Here is a 12,779-nt window from a genome sequence, read left to right as displayed (position 1 = left end):
ATTTTTTTAGCTTGTATATCATCAATTCTATTAGCCTGTCCATTTCTAGGACAAGCATTTATTTTTTACATTTGGACATTTATTTTTACTTAAATTTATTACTTAATTCATATTTTACTTAATTTATATTTTTTTACTTAATTTACTTAATATTTTACTTAAAATAAATTAAAATAAATAAATTTTACTTAAAATAAATTTAAAAATTGGGGCCTGCCCTGTGGCTGAGTGGTTAATTTCGCGTGTTCTGCTTCAGCAGCCCAGGGTTTCACCGGCTCGTATCCTGGGCGTAGACATGGCACCGCTGGTCAGGTCGTGCTGAAGCAGCACCCCACATGCCACAGCTAGAAGGACTCACAACTAAAAATACACAACTATGTAACGGGGGTGCTTTGGGGAGAGAAAGGAAAAAAATAAAATCTTTAAAAAAAATTAAATAAATTTACCTTTATTTTTACTTAAAAAGTGAAGAGTATCAAATAATTTAGTTAACATTCATTCATCAAATATTTAATTAATATTTAATCAATAGTTTTATGATGACATTAAGAGTCAACAGCTCAATCTGGAACCATAAAGCTAAATTCTATCCATTCATGGCCAAAACAATCCGGACTAATTTAGTCATATATCTATTAACTTCTTCCAAAAACATTCTCTGTGGCCTTAAGTACATTTCAAGGATTCTCTTTCTATGTTAAACAAAGGGATTTTTAATTTATCTTGTAATCTCTAATATCCCATGATCTAGAAAAGGGAAAATATAGTTCTCAAGTCAACAAGTATTTATTGAAGTCTGTGTACAAACAGGATATGTTCACAATGCAATGGGAGCGTACAAAGACTAGTAAATATATCAGGTGAATCTCTGTAACGGAAGTAATGTAGTAGCTAGGATTAAAAATAAACAGTTGTAGAGCATCAACTCCTCTTGTCCTCTCCTCTCCTGTAATGCCTTTCCGTTTCTAGCTGCGTTAACCTGCTGTGAGCTTTAGGACCAAGCTGCTGAGAAACATCCTCTAGAAGGCTTTCAGTGATTGCCTGTTAGAAGGGAAACTCATTCTCCCGATCTCTAAAGGCTTTCTCTATAGCTTTTCTTATAATATTAGATATCATTGCTTATAACACAAGAACGAGTGTGCTTATTTTAGCTTCCTTCCTGGAATTAGAATATTGGAGAACTACATGTTTTCAGGATTTTATTTTCCACAGTTCCGACTCAATGCCTTGTACTTTGGAGGTGCTCAGTAAGAGCTTTTAAATTGAATATTCTCTACTACCCCTTAAAATGTGATAATATGTATCTCATTGTTGTTGTGCTATATGGATTACAAAACACATCCACAACACAAATTTACTGGGACCTTCTGTCTATTGTGCATGGTAGAGAGACAAATATGCTTCCAATTTATAACACCAGAAAAAAAGAAAAGAAAACTGAGATCAATTTTAAATGACTTTTGAATAGTGTACAACCCGGAGTAGAAGATGTTGTACTCAGAACAGCACCACACGGCATGTAAGACATTGACATTGTGACACCCATAAAAATAATCATTTTAAAACATTTTTTTTTTTTGGAAGATTAGCCCTGAGCTAACATCTGCCACCAATCCTCCTCTTTTTGCTGAGGAAGACTGGCCCGGAGCTAACATCCGTGCCCATCTTCCTCTACTTTATATGTGGGACGCCTACCACAGCGTGTCTTGACAAGTGGTGCTTAGGTCCGCACCCAGGATCTGAACTGGTAAACCCAGGGCTGCCGAAGCAGAATGTGTGAACTTAACTGCTGTGCTACTGGGCCGGCCCCTTAAAACATTTTTTTTCATGACTCTTAGGCCCTTAGGGATACAAAAAGAGACATTTTTTCATATCCTCCTAATATTGATCCGTGTTTTCATGTATGACATGTGTATGACCACATGTCCAGTTTTTTTCCAAAGGAGTGTTAACACTTTTCATCAGATTCTCGATGGAATCGGACACAAAAACAAGTTACAATGATCCAGAGACAAAACAGCATCAGTAACACAGCACATCTTCCAGTGATTGCTGTACTCATCTCAACTCTTCAGATAAGGTAAGACAACTTTAAAATGGCTAAATTTGTCAAAACCATAATAAGAGAATGTGTTGGTTTGAGAATAGATGGGTAACAAAGATGTAGTGACAGAAAATCAGAGAGGAAAATATGGAGAGATGAGGGTGGAACACAGTTAGGCGGCTCCTGCTCTGTGTCTGTGTTTAATGCAGATGCCACAGCGGGAAGGTTGCTTCCCTGAGGCAGTGTGTCTCTTCAGCCACCCGCCCCTCCCTGATCAGGTTACGTTGGACTTCTATCTTTGGGAGAATCCCTACACTCACTTTACATCTACACAGAATTTGCCCTCATCTGTGGGAATGTTACCAACTTGTCCTGGGATTCTTTACCTCTCAAAAGACCAAATAAACGGATAACATAATCTATGCTCCCTAAACTCCTCACTCTTCATAACTAAATCCAATGAGTCCTGCTTATCTGTTCAGGAGATGCCCTGGGAAACAGTTTCACCTGAGAACCAAAGAGTCATCATGAAACTCAACACCCTTTACTCACGTTTCCTATATCAGGTTGCCCCAAATCACATGAAATTAATATTTACTTATTCCTCTTTCCAAATCTTACTAAAGAGAACAGAAACATTGTGGAGGAGCAAGGTAGAGAAGACCACGTGTGGAAGAACATTTGGTGGGGACAAATACTGATGAAAAAGGAAATTTTTACCCAAAATATTTCAGGAACTCCCCTCCCACATGTTGGCATGTTAGCTTTCAGTTTTTAGCCGCCTCATTGTCATGTTTCCTATGAGCTTCTCTGAGAAGCAGTTACTCTACTTTTAAATTAAATCTCAGAAGTGCATCAAATACAAATTATACCCTCATGCTATCATTTTGGAAGCATCCAGGGAGTAATAATTTTATACCTGACGTAAAGACTCTACTCAAAGCTGTCTCTTGGAGACGGAAAGGCGGCATTCTCCAGGACTTACATGAAGGTCACTTCCCCGTTACCCTTTTCTGTAATTTCTAACCAGGCAGAATCGTTTCTTTCTAGAACCCATAGCTCTTAGTGAGGATTTACCTTGTACACTACCTTACACTCAAATCATTCGTGAACTTTTCTACACTCCAGAGACTGTAATAAACTTTGACACAGGAAATACATTCCTCTATCCCCACTCTGCAGTGACGGCTTTTCACAGACCTGGTGCTCGTAAAAGATTTATTGAACTCAAAAGACCATTCTCACCAACACTTATATTTATTCTGTTTAGTTCCTATATTAATAGTAAATCTCAACAAACTTTGGATTGTTCTTTTTTTTTCTGTTTCTTTCTCAGAGTATGTGAAAACAGCATAGTCAAAAAAATTATTTTGGATTGTTTTGTAATGACGCCTCTCTGTGTAAAAAGATGGAAATATTTGTCACTTACCTGTTAGAAGACTCTCTGAATTAACGTCAAATCTGACCATCCTTTTTTCACAGCAGCCTTCTCACAGAGTACTGAAAAAAGTGTTCTTGTCTGCATTCCAGGGGTAATATTTTAAGAAATAATGACACAAGTTATTAGCATCTTAGAGAGCATTACTCCTGAAAGTTTCCCCCTCTTTCCTAGTCACAAACACCTCAGATGGAATAAACTTAACTTTTGATTTGTCTATTCAACCTATCAGAAGAGTAAGTTAATCTTCCTTATGCTCATTAACCACATAAAAACGAGGATTCAGAGTTGCTAGGTGCTTCAGACTGACAAATGGTGCCAGGGAAAAAGAAGAATAAAACAAATAAATGGTGGACAAGGTGGTAAAGAAGAGAACGAACAAAGATAGTGTCATTCAGAAAAGAAAATAAGTCACCCAGAAACAGCTCTGCTTCCAACCAGAGCCCGAAGTTGCCCCTCCCTGCATTTCTCATTAGAAACCTTGCAGGACAGAAGGGTGAGAGATGGTACATTCAAACCGCTAAATGAAAGACAAGCCAACCAAGAATTCAATACCCAGAAAAAAGTGTCTTTTAAAAATAAAGATGATATAAAGACATTTCCACATAAACAAAAGCTGACTGAGTTCATCACCACCAGACCTGCCTCACAACCAGCACTAGGGCTCCTTCAAGTTGAAAGGAGAGGACAATAAATAATAACGTGAGCACGTATGAAAGTATAAAACTTATTTCGTGGAGCTATATATGAAGACAAATATGGAATACCGCTTTAACGGCAGCATGTAAATCTCTCTTAATTTTAGTGTAAACAGTAAAAGAAAAAAGTTTTAAGAATAACTCCAGCTACAAAAGGTGTTTAATAGAGACACAGGATAAATAGAAACTGTGACGTCAATAACATAAAGTTATTATAAAGTGTGAGAGGAGAAGTAAAAGTGTGGATATGATTGATGTTAAGACGTTGTCATTAAAATACACCATTACAATCAGACGCTTTATGTAAGTCTCATAGTAACCACACAGAAAAATACTTATAGGTGATACAGAAGAGAAAAATGGAAAGGAATCAAAGAATATCACTTCAAAAAATCAAGAAAATACAGAGGAAAACTGCAAGAGAAGAATGGAGTAACCAAAGAAATACAAGACAGAAAATAAATAACAAAATGATAATATTGTCATTCCCTATCAATAATTATTTTAAATGTATTTGTATTAAAATTTCCAGTCAGAAGATGTAAAGCAGCTGAATGGATTAAAGAAAAAACGAAGCAAAGCTCTGCTATATTCCATCATAAGAAAACCAACTTCAGATTTAAGGACATGAATAATCTGAAAGTGAAGGCACAGAAAAAGATATCCAATGCTAATTATAAAAAGCAAGGAGCAGGTGTGGCTATACTTACATCAGAAAAAATTGTCTTTAAATAAAAATTGGTTATAGGAGACAAAGGATATTACATAATGATAAAAGGATCAATTCATTAAGAGAACATTAACAATTATAAATATATATGCTCCCAACATCAGAACACGTAAATATATAAAGTAAATATTAACATAACTGAAGGGAGAAATAGGGAGCAATGTAATAATAGTAGGACACTTCAATACTCCCATTTCAGTACAGGATAGAACATCCAGGCAGAAAATCAATAAGGAAACAGCTGATTTAAACAACACAATAGATTAAATAGACCTAACAGATATATACAGAGCTTTTTATCCAACGGTAGTGGAATACACATTAACTAAATAAACCCCCAAAAATGTAGAAGAAAGGAAGTAGTAAAGATTAGAGCAGAAATAAACGAAATAAGGGAAAGAAAAATCAGTGAAAATAAGATTTAGCTTTTTAAAAAGATAAGCAACATCCGTAAAACCTTACACAGAATAAGAATTTTAAAAAAAGATTCAAATAAATAAAATCAGAAATGAAGGAGGAGACAGCTCAATGGATGACACAAATATAAGGGATCACAAAGGGCTATTATAAACAATTATATGCCAACACATTTGATAACTTAGAAGAAATGGATAAATTCCTAGAAACATACAACCTACCAAGATTGAATCAATAAAACACGTAAAGCCTGAACAGAGCAATAACAAACAAGAAGACTGAATCAAAAATTTTCTTACACAGAAAGGTCCAGGACCAGATGGCTTCATGGATGAATTCCACCAAATATTCAAATAGGTACTAACAGTTTTTAATCTCTTCTGAAAAGCAGAAGAAAAGGGAATACTTCCAAATTCTTTTTTTTTTTTTTGAGACTACCATCGCCCTGATTCCAAAACCAAAGACAACACAAGAAAAGAAAACTATATGCCAATTTCCCTGATGAACGTTGATACAAAAATCCTCTACAAAATACTAGCAAACAGAATTCAATAGCACAGTAGTAGAATCATTCATCACAACCGTTTGAGACTTATACCTGGGATGCAAGGATGGTTTGACACGTAAAAATCAATAAATGTCATACACTACATTAACAGAATGAAAGACGAAAGTCATGTGATTGTTTCAATAGATGTAGAAAAAGCCTTTGACAAAATTCAGCACCTTTTTGTGATAAAAACCCTCAACAAAATAGGTATAGGTGGCACAGAATTGAACAAAATAAACTTTTATATAAAAAATCAGCCAACATTTTGGGAGAGACAGTGGTGAAATATCCGACATCTCAGAATGACAGATTGCTCAGGAAATAATACACGTGCAGGTGGAGTCTGGGGTCCATCTTGACCAGTAGGATCATCCCTATGTTGGCAATCACAGTGATGCCATAAGCCAGGAGGAAGAGCACAGAGTCCCTGTTGTACATCTTCTCTGTCAGAGAGTCCAGGAGGATGAAGTCAGTAAACACAGTGCAGTTCTCAACAGCCGTTGGTCAGGTCTGGAAATCTCTGGTTAAGAAGAAAATGGAAGTGGACGGTAACATGATCTTACTACAGTTAAAATGCAGGTATTCTCTATTTTTCACTAATTAGAAAAGGAGACAAAGAATGCTAGGACTGCTAGGACTAGAGGGAAATGGACTCTCCTGAAAATATTTCCAAATTAATGTAAATTGTTACAGTGATAATGATAATAACATTGCCTACGTTTGCACAGCACTGTAGAGAGTTTGTAGGACACTTTCATCAAAACTAAATCATGCTATTTCCACACCCACCTAAGTAGTATTTATGATTGTTTTTGCTACTTCTATCTTATAGATTAAGAAATTGATGTCATCAGAGTTGAGGCAATCGTTCTTACAATTAATTTGTCCAGACAACCCACATCTTATGAGAAGACTGTTTTTGTTTTCAGTGTTGTAGGAATGTTGTTATAGCCTGTAATAGAGAGGCATAGCTGAGTGAGAGATGAAGGTAATGAATATATTTCTTTGTTTTTCCGTCGACATCCAAAATTGTGGAGCAGCAGAGCTACGGCACTTTCCTGGAGAGAACACGCCTCCACTTCCCTCTTGACCCCTCAGGTCCTATCCAGCCTCAGTATACAAGGGACGGATACAGTCTGTGATCCAGGACCCACTGGAGCCGGCAGGGGGGTGGCTGCTGGAGAAGAGGGTGGAAGGGCCTCCGTGAGGGCTGCACTGCAGTGTACAGGCAGGAATGTGCCGGGGCCGACATGCTGCCCTCTGACGGCTGCTGTGGCTCAGGGGAGATTAGAAGAATGTCTGGGACCTCATCGTAGGGACGTTGGTAGCACAGATGACAGACAGGCAAGAAAGGCAGTATTGCTTCCTGTGTGAGTCCTCCTGCCCTAATCAACTGGAATCCTCATCATCTGTTCACCAGCAGCTCAGATGTGTGAGACGTTGTGAGAGTCCTCACGTGTCCACAGTCCAACGACATCAAAGAGCTCCATGTCCGAACTGCGCCCATCCCAATCCCTAGAAATTGAAGTACTATTTTATTGTTTTCTTTGATGCCTATTTCTCTTGAACATCTCTGAAATCTGCGTTCTGGTTTAAATGAGTTGGTAGTTCTTGGGAAGCCATTTGAATTCCACGTCCTAGTTATGTTTTACCCAACCAATTATGTTACGTGTAGTGTCACACATGATCGCCTCTGTTCTGTGAGAATGTAAGAAAAGTGGAGATGAAGGTAGATGAAAGATGGAAAAAGAACATCTGAATAATGATCTAGTGATCAATATACAGTTCTCCAAAAACTTGGTCTGAACTCACTTAATTTCTGTCCCTGTAGATGCATCACTAAAAAGAATGCTTTCCTTTAAAAATGAAAATATTAAAAAAAGTATATAAAAGTACAGAAAGAGATTTAAAACAATAAAAAATGTACAACCACCTCTATGATCCATTCTTGCACTTTATTGTCTTCCCTGCTAACTACATAAAAGTATTTAAGATAAATAAATTGATAAAAGTAATTAAAATAATTCTTGTATAATATTTCATACCTTCCTCTGGTTTTCTAACATGCTTCAGTGGAAAAAGCATAAAAGAACTAAAGAAATCTAAAATATAAATCAGAAAAACAACAGAAAATATTAGTATCTGACCCAGAACTCCGACTCCTTGTTGCACGAGTTCTGTCTGCAGGAGGATCCAGCGTTGTCTCCTGACGGACCTGGATTGCATAACCATCTCTGTGTCTGGTCCCCGGTTGTTGAACACTTGGGCCCTCATGAATAAGTGACATGTAATAATGTGGTTTGTCATCTGATATTTCATACAGGTAGAGTGATTGAGAAAGAAATACAGATCTTTCAAAAAAATGTTTCTTTTGTCTCTCTCTACCTTACTGTCCAATGCTATACTTATTTAGCAAATATTATACTTATCCAGGCAATGAGCATTCCTTATTTTCAGTTCCCAAATCCATGTACAGGCATTTCATTTCAACACCATGATTTACAAAATAAGTACACACCCACTCACACTCACACACTTACACCAAAACACATATAGAAATACTTTACCATTAAACACATTTACATAGTGAAGATTTTTGTAAAAATAGCAAAAAACTGACATTAATCATACTGCCTAGGGATAACTAGATTTTGTTGTCTATATTATTGGACTTTTAGTTTTTATACAAAGATGATGTCAGAATAAACACACTTTATATATGTAATTAAGTATTGTGAATAGAGGCAATGCATTCCTTTTCATTGAAGAACAGTAATTTATTCAATTTGTCCTCTGCTAATGGCCACTGGGTTTATTACAATTCTTCTTATCATAAACTCAGAGATGAGTAAAACATATATACATAATTTACCACAGCCAGGTGTTTCTTTAAAATAAATGATAAAAAATGATATTTAAGAGGAAAGAGATATTACTTTAAGGTAATTTTGGCCTTTTTACCATAGCAGATGTTTTATATCAATATATCTAATTATCAGTACATATTATCCACATTTTATATACTGCCAAATGTCCCGAGTCGTCTCTAACAATCTCATTATATGGTACGGAAATTGAAACCTAGAAGTGATAAGTAAACTTCTAAAATCTCAAAGACAATGGGTTTCATTGAATCCCTAGAATTTGGGCACAATAGATTTCTGAATAGAGTGCAACGAAACAAACATGTCCTAAAAGATAACTTTCTTAAATACTCTCATAAAATATTGTAGTATGTTTATGTTAAAGTGACATTTGAAAATTCACAAAATTAGTGACCCATGGGCTACTAGATTTCTGGGAGAACTGAGAGATTGTTTGAGTCCCCCCTCTGAACCAGGGCAGAACCTCAAGGGTGATGGAGAGCAGAAGGGTTGCCATATGGGGAGGGAACCTGTTGTATTTGTATCAGCTGTGCCCTCGAACTTCTTGTCGAGAACAGACGTGATGTGGAGGCCGTTCTATTGTACAATTCCAGGAAGCAAACAGAAAATGAAGAAATTGATGTCCTTGCCTGTTGTGCCACTTGGCAGCTGTGGAGGGTAATCTCGTGCGGTCTGTCTATTGCGTAATAGTTTGTCTCGTGTGGGGATCATTGCTCTACACTCACACTCACTAGGTTGAGTGTGTTCTTTAAATGTCTACTGTTGATGAATGTTCCGAGAAAACGTACGGCAATCATGTACATTAGCTGTACATCTTGAGTCTCAATGCAGAAATTTAATTGCCAGAAAAATTGCAAATGCAAAATTTGTGTAAACAAAAACAACAACAAAAGTAAGATGAGCAGGTGTGTACCAGCTTCTACATCCCAATACCTCAGGTGGTTTCATGTTCCTTCTGAACCCTCACCTGGAGAAAAAGGAAACTTAGGTTTGCAGGGTTTTGCTTACTTGCTTGTTTGTTTGTTCTTACACAGTTCCCCCTACTTTCTATAAAAATGAATACTTTTCAGGAAAAATTCAATCAAATTAATCTATTTTTAATTTTTGGAAAATAGCTTTAGTGACCAATTTTAATGGTTTTTCATAATGCATTTCTATTCTTTGTGTGATGATCCTGATACTAAAATACCAAATCTACTCCTGTGGGAGATAATGTTGAGACAAATCTAAAATGATCTCAGTAATAGCCAATAATTTTACATCAGGTAAACATAGGAAAATGGTATATTTGTGCACCTGGGAGCTTTACTTCCACCCTCTCCTTCTCCGGTACATGCTTGGAAGAGGAGGGTTCTCCTTGGTCAGCTTCCTCTGGCTCCTTTCCACACTCATTTTCCCTCGGCTCTTCCTTGTCCCCAGGATTGCCAATTTCCTCAGGCTACACAGTCTGGTCAGGATGCAGACATCGCTGCCCCTCCGGACCATGTAGTCTAACTCTCACTGCTCATTAACTCCAGAGCACAGGTGGCAATATATTGTTGAAAGTTGGGTAATCTAAACTACTTCCCAAAGGAATTTGTGTGTTAATAAGGAATGGCTTTTTTAACCATGGGGGAAAAGACTTAAGGTAAAATTTAAGCCATCAGAGACAAACAAGTGAAGGGAAAAAGTCTATATCCACACGGCTTTCCTGGTGTGACTGGCGCCCTAAATGTAATACCAAGGAGGCAACTGTCTACATATAAACTCCTCCTTTCAGAAAGTGGCTGTCTGCCCTGAGGCACAGGCCATTATCAAATAAGTTCAGTTCTGATTATGGTACCAAGAAAAATTAGGTTTACTAAGTTTTCTGTGGCAGGAAACAGGATGATGGTGTTCAGGGCCGGCCGCCCCAAAATATGCCACTTTGCCATATTGATTATTTTGAATTAAGGTTATTTAAGATGCAGCCAGAGCCAAAAGGCCACTCTGACTCTCCTTTGTCCCCCTGACAGCAGGAAATAGATCTCCCGTGTGGAAGGGACCTCCCTGTGCCAAGAGGAAGAGAGACATCTTCATCACCAGACGCAGGGAATTCAGGGCCAAGAGCTCTGTGCAAACAAACTGCTTAGTTTCTTCACTGATTAGTACCCGAGCCTAAGTCTTTTTGTCTTGTCAGTTCTTCACAATTTTATTTTTTTTTGTCTAAAAGGTATAAAACTTGCCTGTTTTGGTCACTTCTTTGGGTCTCATACCTTTGGGGTCATCATACATACAAAATTAAATTAATGTTTTTCTCCTGTTAGTCTGTCTGTATCAATTTAATTATTAGACCAGCCAAAAGAATCAAGAGGGGTATGGAGAAATTCTCCCCTCTCGAAGAAAAGCAGGAGTTGTGGTTTCTAACAGCATCTTTATTCTACAAGCAAGCAGCACATTTTTAGTAACATAAAAGATAATTATTTAATAAAATAGTTCCTGAAAGTTGTATGCTTTGTTAATTTTACAAGAATATATTAAAAACATATTATGTACAATAAACTGATAGAGATTTAAAATTAATCATGAAATCCAGCAGTTGTCCACAATCTGGTAGTAAATCATCTTTGTTTTTGAGAACATTTCAAAGTTGTATGTGTATTTGTTTATTTATTTAAAAAACTACAAGTTAATTTTTAGAAATGGAAACATCCCTGCATCCAGAACCCAGACCAAAACACAGAACACAAAGGGCATTTCAGAAACTGTCCATGGGCCCCAACACAAACCGACGTCCAACAGCACAGTTTTGTATGTTTTTAGAAACTCTATAGAAGTGAATCATTCAGTTGTTACCTTTTCATCTCTGGATTCCTTCCTCAGTACTCCGTATGTGAGATTCCACACTGGTTCATGTGCTGACGGTTCCTTCTCGTGGCTGTGTGGTATCCCAATGAACAGACATACCGCATGCTATTTGTTAGATTCCAAGCAACGCTACTCTGATCATTCTTGTAAAAGCTTGGGCGTACAAATCACTCATTTCTATTGGATATAAAACCAGGAACGGATTGTAGGGCCAGCTGTACTGGATACTCCCATACAGTTTTCCAAAGTCGAGCGTCAGTTCTGACTCGCTGTGGACACGTGAGAGCTGCGCTTGCTCCGCGTGCACACGAGCGATCGGCGTTGATCCTGTGGGTCGTCTTCACCGCAGCTCCTCTTCGGGCGAGTCGTGGCGACTGTGGTTTTAATTTTTATTTACCTGACCACTGATAAAGTTGTACAACCGTTTCTGTGAAGGGCCTGTTAACGTCTGAATGCAGAATGGGAGGGCAGTTAGAGGAGCTGCGTTTAAAAGTATTTGATCTTCCACGAATCACAGTCCCTAGCTGATCGTTATTGCCATTCAGATCAAATCAGCCTCGGGAGACAGTACAGTTCTTTTGCATGAAGAACAGGTTTGTTTTTTTGTGTCCAGTAGTGGGGATAAGTTTACACAGCAGGAGAATCACAGATATATAAAGACAGATTGTCGAAATTTGAGATGATTTTACGGATAATTGATTGAGACCCTCTTTTATGGAGGAGGGACTGAGGTCTCGGAGGAAGAGTGGTTTGTTAAATATTGCAGAGATTTAGAGTTGCTTTGGGTGCATGAATCATAGCATGCTTCTGTCGGGAATTTTCCACGGAGGTGAAAATTTGCTCTCTCTAGCTTTACACTGGACCTCCCACTTATTGGATCATTTAGCTTTACTACTGTTGAATTCTAACAAGTGTAAATATGCAGCCTGTCACTAGTCTGTATCTGTCTGTTCATTGTGTTACACATATGCCCAAATCTACCACCACTATATTGTTGTTATCTTTAGGAGTTTCAGTGCAAGACTGAAGGAAAGGAATCCAGATATGTAAAAATGCCTATTAGGGGCTGGCCGGGTGGTGCAGCGGTTAAGTTCACACGTTCCGCTTCTGCAGCCCAGGGTTCGCCGGTTCAGATCCAAGGTGTGGATCTACGCACCGCTTGTCAGTCCACGCTGTGGCAGGCGTCCTGCA

General features: G+C 37.8%; 1 long non-coding RNA gene across 4 annotated transcripts in view; it reads right to left on the bottom strand.

Annotated features, from left to right (window-relative positions):
• Positions 1-200: 200 nt before the first annotated feature.
• Positions 201-12,779, bottom strand: part of LOC106840743 (uncharacterized) — a 30,020-nt gene continuing 17,441 nt past the window's right edge. For all 4 annotated transcript variants that reach the window (XR_011499434.1, XR_011499427.1, XR_011499432.1 and 1 more), the window contains one exon: positions 201-12,774. This is a non-coding gene — a long non-coding RNA (uncharacterized lncRNA). The remainder of the gene's footprint in view (positions 12,775-12,779) is intronic.

Source organism: Equus asinus, chromosome 30 (assembly GCF_041296235.1).
Source record: "Equus asinus isolate D_3611 breed Donkey chromosome 30, EquAss-T2T_v2, whole genome shotgun sequence".
In the NCBI taxonomy this organism is placed as follows: domain Eukaryota; kingdom Metazoa; phylum Chordata; class Mammalia; order Perissodactyla; family Equidae; genus Equus; species Equus asinus.
Note: the sequence above shows the minus strand (reverse complement) of the source record. Positions and strands in the feature narration are given on the sequence as shown.